The 24,204-nt window shown below is 42.8% G+C and overlaps 1 protein-coding gene across 2 annotated transcripts in view; it reads right to left on the bottom strand.

The window, feature by feature from the left end:
• ARHGAP45 (Rho GTPase activating protein 45) overlaps positions 1–24,204 on the bottom strand; it is a 121,074-nt gene that overhangs the window by 66,676 nt on the left and 30,194 nt on the right. For both annotated transcript variants that reach the window (XM_069962399.1, XM_069962400.1), the window contains exon 3: positions 4,656–4,775. The gene's annotated coding sequence lies outside the window, so the exon portion shown is untranslated. The remainder of the gene's footprint in view (positions 1–4,655; positions 4,776–24,204) is intronic.

Here is a 24,204-nt window from a genome sequence, read left to right as displayed (position 1 = left end):
AGAGGTTAAACTGTCTGTGACAGACCATATTATATTGTGTAAAGAACATCACAGCATACTCGTCTTGTTATATTGTTATTTGTGGTTTAGGAAACAGTGTAAATAGTTTATAAAAGTATAAGCTGCTGTGCTTCACCGCAAACGCTAATGAGACACAGCCCCACGTATTGGTTCCTGTTTTGTCAGCGAATTAGTAGGTATATGGCGGCGTCCTATCGGAGTTTGCTAGTAGGTAAAGTTACTGTGTGTGTGTTCATACAACATATTTCCGGGTGACACGCTGTGTAATGTCGTTTAATTTTTATTTTTTTGCAGAAATCAATGGTACAGGCGATTTTAAGAAACTTTGTAATTGGGTTTGATAGCCGAAAAATGCATTTTTATTGTGAGAAAGCAGTTTGAAGCTCTCCCCCTGTCTTCATTGGGGTGGGGTGAGGGTTGGAGGGAGATGAGGAACCAAAACAGGACAACAAAGAGTTAATTTACAGCTACATCACTGGGCTATCTCCTCTGAAGTCAGCACTGACCTCTCTGACCTTTAAATAGTGGCTTTCACACAGCTCCTGCTGTTTAATCCTTTGTTCTCTGCTCTCTGCTGCCAACTAATCTCCTTCCTCCTCCCCTCTCCATAGAACAGACAGGCACGTCTGATGCAACAAGACATGATTTCCTGATAATGAGCAGTGTATGACAGAAAGGAGAGGAGGGGGGACCTGGGGAAAGTTTTTTTGAATGCAGATAATGCCATATTTGCCTAATAAACCCAATTACAAAATTTCTTAAAATCGCCTGTACTATTGATTTCTTAAAAAAAAATAAAAAAAAATACGACAGTGACACTTTAAGCCTGATTGTATATAATTTTGTTATATTTGAGTTGTTTATTTTTTACCTTTAAAGTTTTCAGTTCCAGTTTTGTTTTAACTGGTGTTGGGGTCGCTTTCCTCGTTCGTTACTTTGCTGTATCCTGTGGAGGCTTACACATTCACACGTCGTTAACTTTGCGGACCTTATGGAAGGTAAAGGCCTGTAATGGAGAGTTTCCCCTTCCCAGCATGATGTATCAATATCTTGCCGGGAGCGGTGAAAACATTTGAATTGCCATGGCTTTGTCATATATCATGCCGGGCTGAGAAACAATCCATTACAGGCCTTCACTGTCCGTAAGGTCTGCAAAATTACAGACGTGTAAATGTGGCCATATATTTGAGCCTGTCTCCTGCAACTGGATGGAAATCACAACAAGCCAGGGAGTGAGGCCCAGACCCTGGCCAATCAATGTTGACAATTCTCTGTGACATGTCAAATGATTTGTTAAATGATAAGGACACTTTGTTAAAGTGACTCTGTACCCACAATCTGACCCCCCAAACCACTTGTACCTTCGGGTAGCTGCTTTTAATCCAAGATCTGTCCTGCAGTCCGTTCGGCAGGTGATGCAGTTATTGTCCTAAAATACTTTTAAGCTTGAAGCCCCATGCCAAACGTGAGTATCTGTGCCCTGACTTTGCACAACCTCTCTGTCCCTCCTCCCCACCCTCTTCATTATTAGGAATGCTCCAGGCAGATTGTCTCCTATTCCCCACCTGTGTCAGCCCGGCACATGGGCTGGATCATTAAGGAACTCTGCAATGTTCAGCATGTAGAAAATGTTTCAGTGGCATGCCTAATGCTGAAGAGGGTGGGGAGGAAGGACGGAGGGGTGGTGCAAAGTAAGGGCACAGATACTCCCGTTTGGCATGGCCTTCAAATTTAAAAGTATTTTTTAGGACAATAACTGCATCACCTGCCGAACGGACCCCAGGACAGATCTTGGATTAAAAGAAGCTATCCGAAGGTACAAGTGGTTTGGGGGGTTAGATTATGGGTACAGAGTCGCTTTAAGCCTTTTTCCCCAATTTTCAAAAAAAAAAACATATCTACTACATAGAAACTACACAGTACAAACATTATAAACATAACTCTACGTAGAACGTAGTGCATTTATACAAATTTGCACGATAATCATGCTGTGTAACAGGGCCCTTAGAGTGTCCAACAAGTTATTTTGTATAACTGGGAGAGCAAAACCTATGTATTGGTCACTACAAATAGGAAATCTATGACCATTTCAAGAAATTGTTCTCAACTGGCAGAATTTATTAAAGGGGATGTCTAGTGTTTATTTATATCTCTGCCTCATTGTTCATTGCATTCTGACACGCATCAGATTCCTGCTACTTGCAGCCACCTAGTGCTGGTGTCAATGCTGAGGCAGTCAATCGTTGTCTGCAGGGGTAAGGGTCCTGTAACATTTACCAATCCGAAACTGCAAATTAGCGCCGATTAGTGTATTCAGCACTCCTTTGCAGTGCCTTCACACAACACAACCAACCAACCGAGTGGCTGGGCCACACGAATGATCCCTGTATCATTTGTGCAGCCATTTAAATTCAGTGCTATCGGCTACACATTCCCTGCCAATAATCAGCCAGTGTAAAATGGGCTTAAAGCGTAACTGTCATTTCAGGGTAATTTTTTTGAAAACATTAAATATCAATAGTACAAGCGATTTTAAGAAACTCTGTAATAGGTTTTATAAACCAAAAGAGTTTCCTTCTGTACTGAAAAAGCAATCTCCCAGCCCCCCCCCCCACTGCAGAAGAAGCAGGATTTCTGTCTCCATTATGTGGCTATGGAGAGGGGAGGGGCTGTTAGGAGTGACTGAGCACGGAGCAGTCTTGCAAAGCACAACACCCTGCAATCTTCTCTCAGTAAGTTCATAGATAAGCACTGACCTTTCTGACACCTGAATTTAGAGTTTTAGGTGCCCAGAGAGTCTACAAACAGCTGACCTTCATGTCACCTCTTCCTGCTCCCTCATCTCCCTCGGCCCTCCCCCCTCCATAAGGATAGAATGGAGAGAGCAGAGCCCGTCTTCACTGGCTTCTCTGTAATGAAGACGTGTTTGCCTGATAATGCACAGATAAGAAGTCAGGGGGGGAGGCTGGGAAATTGCTTCTTGAGTACAGAAGGAGGCTTTTTTGGCTGATGAAACCTATTACAGAGTTTCTTAAAATCGCTTATACTACTGATTTCTGCAATAAAAAAAAATATGACAGTTACACTTTAACCTACTTTGGCCAGAGATTGCCCAGGTGTGTGCATTTTCTGTATGCAAAGACCAGAAAGCAGTGAGCATCAGGAATCCAGTAGACACATAAAGGCAAAGGATGGGGCAGGAGAGCACTGCTTTAATGCCGGGCAACCCCTTTAAAGCTGGGTTCAAACCAGGTCTGGGCTGTACATTGCTGGTACTGTAAATGTCAGGACACCTTCAAAAAGCTACTCCGATATACTGAGAGGCCACTGGACATCTGGTCTGCTTAGTTTAGTTTAAGGTAGCTTCACACATACCGACTCGCAGCGTTAATAACACTGCGAGTCGGCTAGGTCCTGGCAGATCACTTTCACTACATACACGCAGCGGTCTGAACGACCAATGCGTGTATGTAATTCTGCCGGCTGCTTAACCCCTTCTGTTGCCGCCCGGCTCCCGCTCCGCTTTGTATACATTACCTGTCCTCGCTGCACGGGGTCCCGGAGTACTGCTCTCCCGCCCGGCCAATCAGTGTGTTGCCCTGCCGCAGCCACTGATTAGCCGGGCGGGAGAGCAGTACGCTCTGACCCCGTGCAGCAAGGACAGGTAATGTATACAGGGTGGGAGCGGAGCGGGAGCCAGGCGGCAACAGAAGGGGTGAAGCAGCCGGCAGAATTACATACACGCAGCAGTCATTCAGACCGCTGTGTGTATGTAGTGAAAGTGATCTGCCAGGACCTAGCTGAGTTGGTACGTGTGAAGCTACCCTTAATGTGTGGGGCTAAAAAGCGTAGTCTACTTTAGTTTCTGATCTTTAAAACCAAATATAACCTTAAAAAAAGAACCTAAAGGTAATTAAATAATAAAGATTTTGACTTATTACTAATAAAAAAAAAATCCCTTTTGTTAAAATGCCCATAAGCAACCATTGCTAATCTGTGGGAAAATGTGCCTATATACCTTCAATAACTGCCGCTTGGTACTCAATTATTTCTCATGTCCTCCCCATACACATGAACATTCAGCACAGCCAAATGTTCATGTGTTCCTTCTGGGGAGCGGTAAGCTGCCTCAAATCTTAAAGGAAATGTCTAGCCTTTTTTAAAATCTGGCAGCTGGCAGGGGGAAATTTGGAGGACGAACTTACCTCTCCCCGTGCCTGCGGTGAGTGGCAGGACCAGCCTCTGAACCCCCGCCGGAAGGCATTCTCCCCCCCCCCCCCAAGTGCTGATGTCCCACGAAAATGCCTGTTCCAGCTGGTGTATTCCTGATCATGTTTGTAATCCTGATTAAATTCCCCCCTGCCGGGTGCCAGATTTTGTAAATGACTAGGCTGGACTTTTCCTTTAAGTTTTCATTTCCCAAACAGCACCACCACAGGAAAAATAAAGCATTACTCTCCCCTAGCAACTCCCTTGTAGGGTATTTATAAACCATACAACAAACATAAAAACTATCCAACATCTTTATTGAACCATATGAAAAAGAAACCTTTTCCCCCCTTTAATAAGATGTAATTGGCTAGGTTTCAGTGCAGTCAACCATGGTTAATGGAAACAAATCAGAATCCACTTACTGGCTCTGCTCTGATGCCCAATATTGTCTTCTGGTTCACCTGTGTAGCATTCTTTGTTTCATGATGAACACTATAAATTTGTTTTCTTGTGTTTGTATTGAAACAAAAATCCTATGGAAACTAAAAGAAAAAATGAGAAAAGATAAAATTACATATCTTTGAAAGTAACATGTTAGTGATCAATAACTAGTATTTCCATGCATCAAATCAACAGTAGCTAAACCACTAAACCACTGTGGTAAATATTTAACTGTATTGAGTAGGACAACATCTGCAAGGAGTTTTCTAATTCTGTATGTCCCTACAGAATGTGTTGGCACTATAAAGGAAATCATTATATAAAATAATGTGAAATCTAGGAAAGGCCATCATTATTCTTTGACCTGTATGAAAGCAGAAGCAGTGAGAGATCAATGGATTAAACACTTAATATTGTGGAAACTGCGGCCAAGGATGAAGGTCAGAAACTTACCTTCATCATCAGCGCTCCGTGCCCTATAGGGAGCTATCAGCTGGCGAGATACTTCTAACCTACTGATGGTTTTCATTTAAATACAGAACAAAGCCAAAAACATACTGTATCATATATAGTAGACATGTATAAAGACAATTATTTTTTTCAAATCCATTTCTGGCTTTGTATCCAAAATGATGAGTAAACACACCCTAATAACTGTCATAACTAAAATTTCTCTAAAATATCACAAAACCTATATTATATGTGGCAGGAGTCATGGCATGAACTGCACACTGCCAAAATATAGAATGCAGTATAGAATACAATATAGAATACATTTCACATACATACTCTGTTTATAAAGCTGAAAGTAAAGTGTAAGTACATAGACACCGCCTCCCTGGCACTTAAACACATAATGAAAAGAACATTTTCAGACTAAATTTAAATACACTTCTTGGCCGGATCTAGGGATAAGCGAAGCGGCATTCGTTTAGCTTTCTCTGAATCTAAACAATCGGCATTTGAATCCCGCAGTCTGTGACTTATTATACACAGGGGCTTTACTTTTGCTAACAACAGCCCTGTGATGGCTTAATAGTATTGCCTGGCGTATGAAAATTTTACCTATAATTGGCTTTTTTAGATTTGACTAGAGGCTCTAATTGTACAAAGCTAAACGATTAGCATTTGAATCCCACAGTCTGTCTGGATACAGCCCGAGGATCGCCTGGAAAACATGGATATAGCCTTTGGGACTCAAATGTACAATTAGTGTCTCTAGTCAGATCTAAAAAAGCCCTTTATAGGTAAGATTTTCATATGCCAGGCAATACTATTATTTTTAAGCCAACACTGAGCTGTTCTTAGCAAAAGTAAAGCCCCTGTGTATAATAAGTCCGAGAACCCAATGGTGATGAAAGCTAAGATAAAGCATATGTACATCCTCAGCCAATAGATATAGTGGTAATTGCCATCAATTTTATTACACAACATTAAAAAACAAAATAACATTTTCAACATTTGAGGCACAGATGCATCACCTGCTTTAGTCTAAAGGGCAAAACATATACAAAAAATACCTTTAAAAGTAGACTTGTGGGGGACATTTATTAAGTCTTTTGCGCTGGGCTTAAAATGTCCCTGCAGCGCCAATACTACGTGGATTTATGTAGAGGCGCAATGCCTCTACATAAATCCTGTGTGCACCAGTGTGCGCATGAAGTGAAAGTGAAACACAGAGCCCGCACCCCCTTTCCGCCACCTCTCCACCCCCTCCCACACTACACAAGCGTGTGTAAATAAAATTTATCTTGCCCCACTATGGCAAAAAAATGGCCAATCCACACCATAATAGATGTCCCCCTATGTCTTTATGTAAATTCCATTTAGTTTTTTCTTCTGTGGAGAGTGCCATGGAGGTGGGACTTTTTGGGCCTAACCATGGTTTCATAGTTTACAATCATGCCCCCTCACAATAATATATCAAAGTATATCACCCACAAGTGCCACCATTCACTAGGACATTGTCTTCACGCCCAGCATAGATGCTATAAAGTCCATACAAGCAGAGATCTCTATTCAGACGAAAGAGGCCAGTTGGAGCGTGAGCCATGCTACGTTTTGGATGTACCATCCCCGCCCCCTCCTGCTTCTTATGCTTGAGAGGCCTTATATTTGCCAGAATTCTGGTGCAATTTGCAAAAAAAAAGAGTGGTCCTGTGATTTGGATCACATATTGTATGTGTTTTAAAAGCAGACAGGAATGGTGCCTTGGCTCACCTGGGCGGTCCCTGGTGGCTTCATACTTCACTGTGCTTCAATGAAAGATCTGTTCCTGCATACAAATAGGGTGAATCCTATAGGCCTTTTTACATGGGCCAATTGGCAAGGAGCGCTGCTAGAAACTAAAGGACCCTATCACTTAAATGTGTAAAGGGGCAGGGAGAAGCCACCTGGGACTTTTTTTTAACCCCTTCAAGACTAAGCCTATTTGGGCCTTAATGACCAGGCTCATTTTTCAAAATCTGACCTGTCTCACTTTATGCGCTTATAGCTCAGTGATGCTTTAATGTATGCTAGCGATTCTGAGATTGTTTTTTTCGTCACATATGGTACTTTATGTTAGTGGCAAAATTTGGTCACTACTTTGTGTGTTTTTTGTGAAAAACATCAAAATAATATGAAAAATTTAAAAAAATTTGCATTTTATAAACTTTGAAATTCTCTGCATCTAACAAAAAGAAAGTTGTATCACATAAATTAGTTACTAAGTCACATTACCAATATGTCCTCTTTATTCTGGCTTCATTTCATAAACATAAGTGACCCCATTTTGGAAACTACACACCCTAAAGAATTAATCTAGGGGTATAATGAGCATTTTAACCCTACAGGGGCTGGAGGAAAGTATTCACCATTAGGCTGCGTTCACACTACGTATATTTCAGTCAGTATATTTCAGTCAGTATTGCAACCAAAACCAGGAGTGGATTAAAAACACAGAAAGGATCTGTTCACACAATGTTGAAATTGAGTGGATGGCCGCCATATAACAGTAAATAACTGCCATTATTTCAATACAACAGCCGTTGTTCTAAAATAACAGCAAATATTTGCCATTAAATGGTGGCCATCCACTTAATTTCAACATTGTGTGAACAGATCCTTTCTGTGTTTTTAATCCACTCCTGGTTTTGGTTGCAATACTGACTGAAATATACATATACTGACTGAAATATACGTAGTGTGAACGCAGCCTCAGGCCGTAAAAAAATTGAAAATTAAAATTTTCCAATAATATATACGTTTAGATTAAAGTTTCTCATTTTCAAAAGGAACATGAGAGAAAAAGACACCCCATAATTTTTAACGCAGGTTCTCTTGAGTACAACGGTACCCCATATGTGGGCGTAAACCACTGTTTGGGCACACAACGGGGGTCAGAAGGAAGGGAGCGCCAATTAGCTTTTTAATGCAGATTTTGCTGAAGAAGTTTCTGAGCGCCAGGTGCGTTTGCAGTGCCCCTGTAGTGTCAGCAGAGAGAAAAAACCCCATAAGTCACCCCATTTTGGAAAGTACACCCCTCAAAGAATTCATTTTGGGGTGTGGTGAGCATTTTGACCTCACAGGTATTAGAGGAAAGTATTCAAAAGTAGACAGTAAAAATGAAAAACTCGAATTCTTCCAATAATATGTTCCTTTAGTTTTAAATTTCTCAATTTCACGAGGAACAGGAGAGAAAATTCACCCCAAAATCTGTAACGCAGGTTCTCCTGAGTAGAACAGTACCCCATATGTGGGCATAAACCATTGTATGGGCACCCAGCCGGGCTCAGAAGGGAAGGAGCGCCAATTAGCTTTTTCAATGCAGATTTTGCTGAAGAAGTTTCTGAGCGCCAGGTGCGTTTGCAGTGCCCCTGTGGTACCAGCGGAGTAAAATCTCGCCATAAGTCACCCCATTTTGGAAAGTACACCCCTCAGAGAATTCATCTTGGAGTACGGTGAGCATTTTGACCCCACAGGTATTAGAGGAAAGTATTCAAAAATACACAGTAAAAATGAAAAACTCGAATTTTTTCAATATGTTCCTTTAGTTTGATATTTCTCAATTTCACAAAGAACAGGAGAGAAAATTCACCCCAAAATCTGTAACACAGGTTGTCCTGAGTACAACGGTACCCCATATGTGGGCATAATCCACTGTATGGGCACACAGCATGGCTCAGAAAGAAGGGAGCACCAATTAGCATTTTCAGTGCATGATTTATCTGAAGAATTTTCTGAGCACCAGGTGCGTTTGCAGCGCCCATGTAGTGTCAGCAGAATAGAATCCCCCAAAAGTCACCCCATTTTGGAAAGTGCACCCCTCAAAGAATTCATCTTGGGGTAGGATGAGAATTTTGGCCCCACAGGTATTAGAGGAAAGTATTCAAAATTGGCCAGTAAAAATGAAAAACTCGAATTTTTCCAATAATATGTTGGTTTAGTTTGAAATTTCTAAATTTCACAAGGAACAGGAGAAAAAAAATGTACCCCAAAATCTGTAACGCAGGTTCTCCTGAGTTCAACGGTACCCCATATGTGGGCATTGACCACTGTATGGGCACACAGCGGGGCTCAGAAGGGAAGGAGTGCCAATTTGCTGGAGCAAAACCGCAGCTAGTAATAGTTATTAGAATAGCGCAGTTACTAAAATACATTTAAAAAATGAGATTACAGGTAATGCAGGGTGTTACGGACAGTCTGGGGTGGTTACGGGTAATCTGGAGGTGGTTACGGACAGTCTGGGGTGGTTACGGGTAATCTGGAGGTGGTTACGGGCAACCTGGGGTTGTTACGGGTAATCTGGGGTGTATACGGACAACCTGGGGTGGTTACGGATAATCTGGGGTGGATACGGTCAACATGGGGTGGTCATGGGCAACCTGCTGTGGTTACGGCACCTGGGGTGGTTACAGGTAACCTGGGGTGGTTAAAGGCAACGTGGGGTGGTTACGTGCAACATGGGGTGGTTACGGGCAACGTGGGGTGGATACGGATAACCTGCTGTGGTTACAGACAATCTAGGGTGGTTACAGGCCACCTGCTGTGGTTACGGGAAACATGGGGTGGTTACGGGCAACGTGGGGTGGTTACGGACAATCTCGGGTGGTTACGGATAAACTGAAGTGCTTATAGGTAATCCGAGGTGGGTACCTGTAATCTGGCGTGGTTACGGGCAATCAGGAGGTGGTCATTGGCAATTTGTGTTGGTTAGAGGCAACGTGCGGTGGTTAGAGGCAACGTGCGGTGGTCAGAGGCAACCTGCGGTGGTCAGTGGCAGCGTGCGGGGGTTACGTTCAATTACTATAATAAAAAGTGTGTGTTTTATTTTTTCGTGTGTTTTTCACTTTTTGTACTTTTACACAGTCATTTTCACTATATTACTATGATTACTGTGATATTTTCTATCACAGTAATCATAGTTCAGTGACAGAGACCAAATTGGTCTCTGTCACTTTAAATTTTCTGAGTTGGCTGCTTCTGACGCGCATGCGCACTTCAGAAGCAGTCAAGACGCCGAGGAGGAAGGACCTCCCTGGATCAGGTAATGTATATGGGGAAGGGGGGTGACTGGGGGGCGACTTGGGGGGGGACACATCACTTTTTATCCCCTGTCACCAATCATTTATGGTGACAGGGGATAAAAAGTGCCGGCAGCACATGGTACAAGTGATCAGCGGTATATAGTATATACCGCTGATCGCTTGTACCTGGACCCCACAGGGGGGTCCCCGATCACTGCCCCATGCTCTCCGCTACTTCCGGTGGCGGAGAGCATGGGGCTTTGATTATTTATTTATTTTCCATCACTGTGAATAGACATAGTCTGTTCACAATGATGGCGGCGGCCATCTTGGATCCGTTAGCCGCCGGGGGAGGGAGCGGGTTAGTTACCAGCCCACGAGGGGGGCTGATCTGAGGTCTGATTGACTTATTTCATCTCCCCCGCCGTGGATTCACGGTGGGAGGAGATGAAAGGCAGTGCAGCGCCGGCCCCATATTGGCGGTCACTAAGGGGTTAACTGCAGTTGCAGTGAGTGCCCGGCTATCACTGACAGGCGGGCCCCGCCGGGGATGACAGGAGCGCAGCTGTCTTCCCGAGGACGTACTGGCACGTCCATCAGCAGGAACGGCCTGCAGATTTGGATGTGCCAGTATGTCCTTATGCGGGAAGGGGTTAACCCCTTGCCTCTTCAGCCTGTTTTGGTCTTAATGCCTGGGGCCTATTTTTTTAATCTGACCGGTCTCTCTTTATGTAGTGATAAGGCTAATAAAATAATGGGATGCATCAAAAGAGGCATAGATGCTGAGGATGAGAACATAGTTTTGCCTCTTTATAAATCACTGGTCAGACCACACATGGAATACTGTGTACAGTTTTGGGCACTGGTATATGTAAGAAGGACACAGCTGAACTGGAGCGGGTGCAGAGGAGGGCAACAAAGGTCATTAAGGGAATGGGTGGGTTACAGTACCAAGACAGGTTATCAAGCTTGGGGTTATTTACGCTAGAAAAAAGGGGCGATCTGATCACAATGTACAAATATATGAATGGACAAAACAGAGATCTTTGTAGTGATTTTTTTACTCCTAGGTCTGTAACCATGACAAGGGGGCATCCTCTACGTCTAGAGGAGAGAAGATTTCACCATCAGCATCGACGCAGGTTCTTTACTGTACGAGGGGTAAGACTGTGGAACTCTCTGCCACATGATGTTGTCATGGCCGATTCATTAAATAAGTTCAAGGGAGGCCTGGATGCTTTTCTTGAACAACATAATATTACAAGTTATGGGCATTAGATTTCCGGTGATACGTTGGTCCGGGGATTGTTCTGGTTGCCATTGGAGTCCAAGGGGAGTTTTCTCCCTGTGGTGGGGCAGTTGTTGCCTGCCTCATGGGGGGTTTTGCCTTCCCCTGGATTAACACAGTAGGGTTTCTCTAGGTTGAACCTGATGGACTCTTGTCTTCTTTCAACCTTATTAACTAAGTTACTATGTAATACTGCGATGCTTTTAATTATCACGGTTATTCTGAAATAGTTTTTTCGTTACATTCCTCTTTATGTTAGTGGTATACTTTGGTTGATACATTCAGTAATTTCTTGTAAAAAAACACATTTGCGCAAAAACTTGAAAAATTTACGTTTTTTATTCTAAGAAAAATAGTTATGCCACATGAACTAATTATCACTGCAACATCTACAACATGTCTACTTTATGGTAACGTCATTTGGTTTGGTGAACGTCCTTTTACTTGTTAGGGCTTCGATATTTTGCAGTGATTTTTAAAATTTTCAGAATAATTTCAAATTCTGATTTTATTAGGGACCAGTACAGTCACCCTTCACACATCTCGGCAGAGTACTGTTACTAATTAGACAAGGGCTCCTACCCGGTCCCTATACTACCCTCGCACAAAAGTCTTTACTATCTTCTTCTTCTGCTCAAGTCTACCTCAATGTTCTTATCAGAGTATTGTTAAGTATTTTTGCACTAGTACTTGTAACCAGTATCTTTCTACCTTATATCTTGTGTTGCACTGAAGTTATTTATCAAGTAAAGTTAGAGCACTGTCTAAGTCAGGACTGTCATCACATGCACCGCACCTGCATCCTCACTTGCACTTCACACCAGTTCTATCAAGGTCTGGTACCCACGTGTCCAGGGGTTGGTACCACCAAACCTGGCCACCATGACAAATCACGCCAACACACCAGAGCTTACCACCTGAAACAGCACCCTGGGCCAAGGCTTAAACACTCAGATGTAATTGTTATGTTCTACTTGGAGTCAGCAACTAACAAAGCACTTCTTTTTCTGTGCAATAACTGTGATACAGCTCAGTTTGCAAAATCTAGTGTGCAGAAACCGGAACTTAATGATATGAGACTCTGAAAACAGGAAAAGCCCTGTATGTATGCTGCGGTGTATGAAGTAGGGAAACCAGACCCCTGTATATCTATAATGCACTATTAACATACGTAAACTTCTTATGGTACCTCACCTCCACTATGTATATAAATGACTTGGCTGGTTAAATACAACAGGGGTTATAAAAAAAAAAATGGTAGAAAAAAAATCCTTAGAAAACTACTCCAGCTGCCGCAGACTCAGTGGACAAAAAGAAACATACATTTCTAAAAGGAAACATACATTTCTGAGAAAAAAGTGAGGGGGGGGGGCAGGAAAGGGGTTTGTTCTCAAAGAAATAAGGTTTCCTCAAGTGATGCGTTCCCGGGCTACAAGCGGCCCCCGTGCAGCAGGAGATCCAACACTGTTGCTAATTTCATTGCTCTGCTTTAATGAGCAAGAACAATGGTAAAATTAAAGCCGTGGTGGGAATCTAGCCTAAGCATCATTTATAGGAAAATAGTGTTACATTTTGAAGCCAACCAAAGTCTTTCATTGTTACTAATGCACTTTACAAAATGAGGACGACCATCTGTTTACAAGCAATACCACATGTAAAATAAACCCTCGGCACCACAACGTTTCCTGTATCAAACAGAGGTGCATATCAGTTGTAAATTACAAGCACCTTCATGGTGCCCTAATGGTGAGCCTTCACACATAGCAAGTTCACAGCAGATTTCATGCTGCGAGTTTAGTAGTAAAACCCGCTGGAATACTCAATACCATTATAGTCTGTGGCCCTGCATTGTCTCAGCAGATTTTCATTTATAGAATGGAGTCTATGACACGGGCGGAGACGCACACGGCCGTCTGCGAGCGGGTACGAGCTGCAGAATCCGCAACAGGTTTTCCGTCGCGATTCCGTTGTGTGCACATGGCCATAAATAACAGATGTGCGGTCAACAGCTAATTAAGGAAAGGGCTGCACATTTATCAAGCCATGTAACAGCACTTGCTTACAAGGCAAGTTGGGTTGCCTAATGTGGCCCTTAAAGTCTGGCCTGGGGGGAAAAAAAAGTCATTTCAGGCAGGGGGTGGGGGGAAACATAACAAAGAAAGTGTGCTTGCCGTGTTAGCAGTGGGACACTGGCAAGATAGGCGGACCAGACAAGAACAGTGAGCCCTAAGCTGAACCCGCCCACTGTCCCTGCCTACTTGCCACAAGACAGCCCTAGACGACTTTTGACAACCACAATACCGGTCCCTGCACTGAAATAGGTGGATAACACGTAACAGGACAGACAAACAAACACAATGCAATCAAAGTCTACAGTACAGGTCAGCAACAGCGGGCAGCGAATTACAAAGCGACAGGCAAGAGAAAGGTCCAGATACAGGCATGAGGTTCAGGGCAGGCAGCAAATGAGGATAGTGAAAGCAGAGTAAGCCAAAGGTCAAACACAGAGAATCAATACAGAGCTGAGCAAGAGTAATAGAACTACAATAACCAGCAAGGATTGCTGGAGCTGAATACAATTTATGGAGGATCAGGGACTCAGTCCAGCAGCTTATTGGACCAGCCACTGATCCTCAACACAGCTCACCTGCAGAGCAACAGGTTAACTCTGAAGCTGCCAAGGCAGGTGGGGCTGAAGAAACCTAATATACACCTGTGTTCAGTAAAAAAAAAAAAAAGTGTCATTAATAATAAAAAGCCCCCTCCCCTAATAAAAGTGTGAATTACCTCTCTTTTCCCATGTTATAAATAAAAATAAATAAATAAACATGTTTGGTATCGCCGCGTCCATAATCGCTCGAACTATAAATTAAAGGACAAGTGCCATGAAAAACTTTTTCCCAGTAGTTGAAGCACATTACAAAGTTATATACAAAGTTATATAACTGCTTCAATAATATGCTTCAATCATCTATCTGCTTCCCTTCCCTGTCTTTTCCCCCCTCCACCCCCCACCAGGAAGTGTCCTAACTCACACAGACCTAATGACTGTCGTCACCATCACCAGGCAGCTCCTTCTTGTGAGGATGAGTCATCAGCAGGAGGGCTGCTCTAGGTCCTGTTACACCAGCCTCCCCCTCCCCAGTCCGAGTGATGGCTTGCAGGTCTTGCAGCCAATGGGAGTGCAGCAAGCTGAGTCACCTGACAAGGCAGGGTAGGGGGGGGAGGCTAGTGTAACAGGAGAAGGAGCTGAGAGAAGAGCTTGGTGACGGGTGACGACAGTAATCAGGTCTGTGTGAGTCAGGACACTTCCTGGTGGGGGGTGGAGGAGGGAAAGACAGGGAAGGGGGGCAGATAGATGATTGAAGCATATTACACAGTTATATAACTTTGTAATGTGCTTCAATTACTGGGAAAAAGTTTTTCATGGCACTTGTCCTTTAATCACATTCCTGATCTCGCACGGTAAACGGCACAAGCGCAAAAAAATCCCAAAGTGCAAAATTGCGCATTTTTGGTTGCATCAAATCCAGAAAAATGTAATATAAAGCGATCAAAAAGTCGCATATGCGCAATCAAGGTACCGATAGAAAGAACACATCATGGCGCAAAAAATTACACCTCACACAGCCCCATAAACCAAAGGATAAAAGCGCTATAAGCATGGGAATAGAGCAATTTTAAGGAACATATATTTGTTAACAATGTTTGAATTTTTTAAAAGCCATTCCAAAGTCAGTTTTACCCCAGGGCGAATGGCGTAAAAAAAAATGCCCTTCAAATAAAAGAAATGCGTTTTTTGTTTTTTTTTTCAATTTCATCACACATTGAATTTTTTTACTGTTTACGGTGTACTTTATGAAAAAATTTAGCCTGACATTGCAAAGTACAATTAGTGACGTAAAAAAGAATGTGGGTGTCTAGATGAAAAAATGCAAGTGCTATGGCACAAGGAGGAAAAAACGAAAACACAAAAATTTTAATTGTCACAGTCCTCTAAGGGTTAAGGCTGTGCTTACACTTACACTCTGCTGACTGCCTCTGTTGCAGGTTCCATAAAAAAATACTGGACAAAACAGTGCCCTTTGAACTTCATTACAGTCAACGCACCGATAAAAATCGTACAAGGCTTGACCATCATGCAAAGTAAGCCACACAAACGATTACTGGTGCTCTGCTTCCATCATTTGTTGGTAGCACATTACTACAATATACAGTATACAGCTACAGTATAAAGCAATTAGGCAACAAAGTTTGCAAGTTTATTGGTTTATGACTCACCCTATTATATAGGGAAATATCAGCCTGTATGCAGGATTATCACGCCGTTTAATATAGCCCCAATGGTCTTTTTACACGTGGTTATCTTTGGCTGTCCACGGCCAAGATCTGTGCCTGCTTGCAGTGCCTATACATGGCACAGTTAAGGCCCTATTCTACAAATTGATTATCGTTCATGTCGGCTGATCGTTGCAGTCATTTGTTTATCAACATGTTGAAAAACAAGCGACTGATATAGCAGCGATCTGCTGCCGTTGCTCCGTGGAATAGGAGTGTCGGCAGCAGACCGCTGCTATCTGCTATGGGCTGCCCAGATGATCTGGCGATCACCCGGGCAGCCCCCCCACAGCTCCCTGCGGCCCCTCCCCCACTCACCCGCTCGCTGCGTGGAATAGCTAATAGCGCTCGTTTGCTCCTCATAGTCGCCCCGTGGAATAGGGGCTTTAATCAAGCTGCCAGACCGCACTAAGGATTGATGTATTGTCCATGCAGCCATTAATATTCATTGTTGTCAGCCGCACATCTCCTGTTTGTACAAATTTTACTGGCACACAAAAGATGAGATCCGTTGCAGATCGGACATTTTCCTGCTGGTCAGCTGATTGCAGACACCTTCACAGGCAGATTACCGGACAAATAAGTATTTCTAGAAACACCATTGCTGATGTTCAGCCAGTGTAAAAGGCCTCTAAGGCTGTTCACACCCAGCCTTTTGGTCCATTTTTTCAGTCTTATCTGCATGTGCCTTTTATGTAAACCCAAATGTGAAGACAATAAAGGTTAAACAGAAACGCAGAAGATTGTTGGCAGAAAAAAACACCTCAGCTCAAAAAAACTTTTCATAACAGTACTCATGTCCTGCCTATTCCCCTCCCACAGCATTCCTGATCTTTACCATTATAAGTAGCAGAGTTCAGTCAGTAAAGTAGCACAGCTGAGGCAGCCATGGAGCAGAGACGATACCTGCACTACGTAACAGACAGTAGTGGATTATAATAGGGGGCGTTTCGGGCGGCAGCCTGGGGCCCTGAGCTCCTGGGGGCCCCATGACCACCCAAATAGACTTATACTTTCAGTGGTGTACTGTCTCCTGCAAATAATCACAGTTTTATTTATGGCAATTTTGCACAAATCAGGACATCATGATATTATCTATCCCGTACTATGAACGCCAGGCTAGTGCTGCCATAGTTACAGTGGGGTGGGGGGGCCCAGGCTTGGTGAACAGCCCCGGGCCTATGGTAAAGTTAATCCGCCCCTGGTAACAGAGCTGAGGCAGCTGTGTAGCAGATCCAACACCCGCACTACGTAGCAGAGCTGATGCAGCCGTGTAGCAGAGCCGACACCCGCACTATGTAGCAGAGCTGAGGCAGCCGTGTAGCAGAGCCAATACACGCACTACGTAGCAGAGCTGAGGCAGCCATGTAGCAGAGCCGACACCCGCACTATGTAGCAGAGCTGAGGCAGCCGTGTAGCAGAGCCAATACACGCACTACGTAGCAGAGCTGAGGCAGCCATGTAGCAGAGCCGACACCCGCCGACACCATCGTGTAGCAAGTCGCTCTTAAAGTGATGGCACCCAAGTCGCTCTTAAAGGGGCAGTACCCAAGTTGCTCTTAAAGGGACAGTACCCAAGTCGTTCCTAAAGGGACGGTACCCAAGTCGCTCTTAAAGGCAGGGTACCCAAGTCGCTCTTAAAAGCACGGTACCCAAGTCGCTCTTAAAAGGGACTGTACCAAGGTCTCTCTTAAAGGGACTGTACCAAGGTCTCTCTTAAAGGGACCGTACCAAAGGCGCTCTAAGGGTACAAACACACACACCGTATACGCAGCAGATACGCAGCAGATTTGGTGGTGCAGATTTGATGCTGTGTTCAGTTATTTAGAGCTAATCTGCTGCGTATCTGCTGCGTATCGCAGCAGTAAATACGCTGCGTATACGGTGTGTGTGTTTGTACCCTTAAAAGGACTGTACCAAAGTCGCCCTTAAAGGTAGGGTACCAAGGGTTAAAGTTTCTCTTAAAGGGAAGTCACTGTCAAGCACTATGGGGGAAATTTATCATGGGCTTTGCGACCATTTTTAGGTGAATAATTGGATTTTTCGCCCAGGTTTGGTCTAAGATCTATTTATGAATCAGTATTCAACAGGCAAATATTTTTTAGATGCAACTTTTTTTTAATCTGCCTGATTTGAATATTCACCCAAAAGTTCACATAATCCGGCATTAGCGCCCAATTTATCATTTGCGACAAACAGGTGCAGGCCTACGTCTGGTCAGTACCAGGTTAATATGCGTGCGCAATTTTTGACTTTTTGTGCGACTTTTACTTAGATACAATTACTATGGCAGTGCTACATGTTAAACTCAGTCACAAGATATTGGAACAAAATACACACCAATCCCCATTAGAATAGTTGCACACATTAGACTCCTTAGTAAATGTCCCTCTATGTATTTCCCTGGAAATGCAAATCTAGTTCCATATGCTCCCCGCTGATGTCACATCGGTTTTCCAAGTTCTGTAAGCCTTGCAAAAAGAAGGATTTCAGTAGTGCCCCAAACCAGTCATCTGTAGCAGCCATAGCATAAAAAAATGGTGTTAAATTGGTTCCCTTGTGATGTTTCTTCGGGTTTGGAAACAGAAGATAATCGGAGGGAGCTAGACCTGGTGAATAGGGCGGATGGTCAACAAGCTGGAAGCCTAGATCCACCACTTTTGCTGTGGTTGCTTGTGCTGTGTGATTGGAGGCATTGTCTTGCAGGAACAAGATTCCTACGGAGAGCTTGACGCACCTTTTGGCCTTCAGAGTTGCCTTCAATTGGTCCAAAAGTTCAGTGTAATACCTTGCATTGATGGTGGACCTATTTTGAAGGTAGTCCACTAGCAACATGCCCTCCTTCTTCCAGAACACAGATGCCATCTCACCTTAGCTGCTGATTTTTGCATCCTGAACCTCTTTGGACCAGGAGAACCACTGTGCCTCCACTCTTTTGACTGCTCCTTGGTTTCAGGATCATTAAAAAATCTAGGTCACATCCATAGTGACCAGTCGTTCCAGGAAGTCCTTATCTGTCTGGAAATGCTGACAAATGGACCAGGAAGTTTTCACTCGCATGCTTTTCTGATCTGTTGTCAAACTCTTGGGGACCCACTTTGCAGAGAGCTTCTTTATGTTCAAATGTTCATGGATAATGACACAAACACGTTCACGAGAAATCCCCATGATGTCTCCTATTCCTTTAGCTGAAATTCGCTGAATCTCCAGTATGAGGTTATGCACAGCATCGACGATCTCCGGTACAACAACCACTCTTGGTACTCCAGGACGTTCCTCATCATTGGTGCTGAAGCAAGCAGTTTTAAATTTGTCAACCCAGCTCTTACCCGTAGAATATGGAGGGCATTGATCCCCTTAATGTTTGTGACATATCACCATGAATATCCATCGCAGACTTTCCCTGTAGAAACAAGTTTATCACTCCTCTGTTCTCATTTACTGTGAATATTGCCTTAGACTCCGCCATTTTGTTTTCCTGGGTGCCTAGATCATTGTTGCCATAAGCTACATACACAAAATTTTTAAAACATATATTAGACACATAAGGCTTTCATGTCATGTAACATTCGTTACTATAGAAACAAAAAAAGAACACAAAGCCAAAGACTTATCAGTAGCCCCTCGTATCACTCTGTGTAATGGGTGGTACATGACTGATTAAAGCAAAGGACTGCACTGACATCAATAGCGATAGGCTTGGTAAGTGCCGACTTCTAGGATTACAGAGGATGATGTGTTATCACTGTGCTGTAGACAATACTCATTTTCTGGTTCTGCTATTTTCCATTTCCTTTTCAGTCATGAATTAAGCAAAAGTAGCCAAAACCAGTACTATTCGTGATTAACATTATTTCTAGTATATCTTGTATACCTCCTAGTATACAGTATCTCGGAGTAGCGCAAAGATAAGTAAAAAAAAAAAAAATCACAAAGTTGATTAAGTGATACAGGTCAAATTTGGAAAAAAGGGATCAAACCACCAAGTCTTAGGGCCCAAACTGGGTAAAGGTTTTGATCATGTTCCCCCTTTCCTTCTTTACTCCAGACTATACAGATTTAGATTCTTAGACTAGGTTCACACACAGTAAGGTAGTGGGTTATACATCCTATTTATAATTATAATAGGGGATATACTTTGTAATCTGGTGGGGTGTATGAACTATATGCGTAATACTCTTGTATATATATTGTCACTATTAAATAACTATTTATTTATTGATATGATTTATTTATTATTAATTTTTTATGATTTACCTTATTATTATTATTTTTTATATTTATCATTTTATTTTATTTATTTTATTTATTATTCATCATTATTATTATTATTATTATTATTATTTATCATTTATTATTATCAATTACTATTATTCATTATTTATTTATTATTATTTATTTAGTATTTATTAGCTATTTGAATGTTGATTGTATTTACAGGATGAGTGTATAGTTTCATGTCCTTATAGTACGAATTTATATATGATTCATACTCCACATATAATTTAGGGGGATATTTTTATAGAGTTAGATATACGGTCTGGGTTGTGGGTATTACACTTATAGACGTGTGTGTGTGTGTGTGTGTGTGTGGGTACATGCTTAGACGCTGGGTGTGTGTGTATATATATACATACATGTCTTTTGTCACCAGCACATACATATATGTTTCATTTCACCTGGCTTATAATTAATGTATGTCCAGGGATTTTTTTCACTTATAGATTCGTCAGTGGGTAAGTTTTTTTGGGTGGGTATATTATATGTGTTTTGTCTTTTGTTTTTATGTGTGTTTTTCACGTGTGGCACCTAGCACTCTTTCACTTTTTTTATCACTATTCATTCATTTATTACTCCATTCATTATTCTTTGTCACTGGTCACTTTTCCATGTTATTTCTTTTTTCACTCTTTCCATGGCTGTATATATGTACTCTATGTTTAAGTCCCGTTTGTGCCCTACTGCGCATGCGCGGAGTCCGGACTCTGAAGACACGTGATGCGACCTTGGTCACATGACCGGGATCGCATACACGTCACTATGATACCGGTCATGTGACCGGGATCGCCATTATGACACTTAGATATTTGGCTACCGGATGACGTGGACTCCCTCCGTCACTTCCGGTGAGACGTACATGGCACGTGACTTAGGGGCGGTCATGTGACCGCACTTGTTTCCGGTCTCTCCCGGAGATGGTTTGGAAGGGGTGGATGACACTGATTATTACGGTGAGCTTAATACACCTGCCAAGGGGTGGGAGAATTTACAGGGGAAGCTTTTGGATTGGCTTTTGGAATGATTAGTGATGTGATGGCCAGCTGCATAGATGCGATGTGATTGGTATTTGGACATATAAAAAAGACAAGTGACCTGACTTTCATTACCCTTGATAAAGCTTGTACAGCGAAACACAGCGTTGGGCGAGTGGTGGTACTGGGCAGGAGTATATACTATATACCCAGAGGTTTGATCATACACTTGTATGAATTAGACACTATACGTGGTATTGCATTTGGTTGCACTTCAGACTGCACTTGCAGCTTTATATATATAGGTTTACTTCACTGTTTCCTACTTATTTTGTTTGGATTATTATTATCCATTATTTAATATTTTATTTTTTTTATTTATTTATTTTTTTGCACTTTCTTACCTGTGGGTCAATTGATATACCATCAATGGTTTAATATATAGTAGTTATATTATTTATTTATTTACTCTGCCCTGTATACCATCTGATGTATGTATTGTATGGCTTTCTGCTCCCTTTTTAATATATGTTTTTAAACAATATAAATTTTCTTTGTATGTAATAAATAAAGTATTTTTTGATATATGTAGAATACTGTCCAGCATTGTTTATTTATAGGTGGTGTGCATTATTTAGATGCTTATGGACATAGAACTATTGGTAGTTCAATTTTGTCGGTTAATTTATACAGTAAGGTAAAAGTTAAACAGCGAAAATAAAACAGTGTGTGAATAGATAGAAAAAAAAGAAAGTATTTTGTAAAAGCAGGTTGTAAATAATGAGCAAGTTAAGTATTAGGATAGTCAGGGCCGGGACAAGGAATTTTGGTGCCCTAGGCAGAGAAGGCAAATGGCGCCCCCCCCCCCATATGTATATATATCCCCTGTTTGCCTCCCCCAGTAGTATATAGACCCCCCTGTTTGCTTCCCCCAGTTGTATATATATCCCCTGTGTGCTGCCCCCAGTTGTATATATATCCCCTGTGTGCTGCCCCCAGTTGTATATATATCCCCTGTGTGCTGCCCCCAGTTGTATATATATCCCCTGTGTGCTGCCCCAGTTGTATATATATCCCCTGTGTGCTGCCCCCAGTTGCATATATTTTTATGTATATATATTTATGCATTTACACACAGACACATATTTATGCATATACACACACACATTTATGTACAGTATATACACTTATGTATACACACACACACACTCTTATGTATACACACACACTCTTATGTATACACACACACAGTCACACTCTCACACATGTAAACACACACACACACACACACACAGACACAAAACAGCTACCTGAGTGACACACACACACACACAAAACAGCTACACCTCAGTGTGACACACACTCTTATGAATACACGCACACTCTTATGTATACACACACACACACACTCTTATGTATACACACACACACTCACTCTTATGTATACACACACACACACTTATGTATACACACACACACACTTAGGCCCCGTTCCCACTGAGGAAAGGTAGCGGAACTCCGCGACGGAATTGTCCGCCGCGGAATGCCGTTAGCCTCCCGCTCATAATGGGAGTCTATGGGAGGCGCGCGCTCCTGCCCTGTCCGCGCTGAAGAATGAACATGTTCATTCTTCAGCGCGGACAGGGCAGGAGCGCGCGCCTCCCATAGACTCCAATTATGAGCGGGAGGCTAACGGCATTCCGCGGCGGACAATTCCGTCGCGGAGTTCCGCTACCTTTCCTCAGTGGGAACGAGCCCTTATGTATACACACACACACTTATGTATACACACACACACTCATGTATACACACACACACTCATGTATACACACACACACACACTTATATATACACACACACACACTCATGTATACACACACACACACACTTATATATACACACACACACACTTATATATACACACACACACACACTCATGTATACACAACACACACTTATATATACACACACACACACACACACACACACACACACACACACACACACACACACTCTTGTTGTTGCTGTACACATACACAGGCACAAAACAGCTACCTCTCAGCTAGGTTGCTTGCACTTTCTCTCCTCACCGTCCTGGGACTGTCATGGAGGAGTCTGCTGCTGCTGCTGCTGCTGATGATGATGCTGATGATGATAATGATGCAGCCATGAGCAGCTGACAGGAGAGGCCCAGGACACAAAACACAGGCAGACACTTCCTGGTCCCCATGTGCTGTGTGGTCTCTGCAGGCTGCCATTCTTCACCTCCTCCTCTCTGGCCCGACAGCTGAGCAGCTCCCACAGGCAGGCGGATGTGTAATGCTGCACATTCCCCCATACTGGCCTCCTGCACCAGGTCAGATGCCTCCTGGCAAAGGGAGCTCAGCCCGAGCAGTGTCTTCAGCAGGAGGCCGCCCCTCCCCCCGCCCTGTGGAGCAGCAGCAGAAGACTCACAGACCTGTGTATCTCCCGGCAGGGGCTGATGTAATCACCTCCTGTGTGCTGCTTCCGGGTTCGGCCTGGTGGCGCCCCCTGCTGTTTGGCGCCCTAGGCCATCGCCTACCCTTGCCTACTCTTTGTCCCGGCCCTGAGGATAGTCGTAATCAGTTATGACTACTATTCTATACAGTGTGTGCACTGCCAGCCAATTTCCCAAGGACTTCAATGGAGTGCATTATAATATTGAAAATAGGTATGTATTTTTACTTCAAAATTACAGCTATATTTTACCTTTTTTTCGTTGTTTTGTTGATGCAATTCCCATTCCTAAACTGCTGAAACTGTTAGGATCCTCTTACACAAACAGATATCTAACAGATTATTGAAGTCAAATCCAGAAACAGACTATAATTAGAGATCAGGTTATAAAGACTGAGATTTTTCCTCTTTTCAAATCCATTACTGACTTTGGCTTCAAAAATCTGTCAGATAATCTGTGTGTATAATAGGACCCTTACAGTGCAGGCCAAAAGTATTGGCACCCCTGCAATTCAGTCAGATAATACTCAATTTCTTCCAGAAAATAATTGCAATCACAAATGCTTTGGTATTAATCTCTTGATTTAATTTGTCTTCAATGGAAAACCACAAAAATAATTGTCAAAAAGCCAAATTAGATATAATTCCCCACCAAACATAAAAAAGG

This window comes from Dendropsophus ebraccatus, chromosome 3, assembly GCF_027789765.1.
Source record: "Dendropsophus ebraccatus isolate aDenEbr1 chromosome 3, aDenEbr1.pat, whole genome shotgun sequence".
Lineage (NCBI taxonomy): Eukaryota > Metazoa > Chordata > Amphibia > Anura > Hylidae > Dendropsophus > Dendropsophus ebraccatus.
This window is presented reverse-complemented; position numbering and strand designations above follow the sequence as displayed.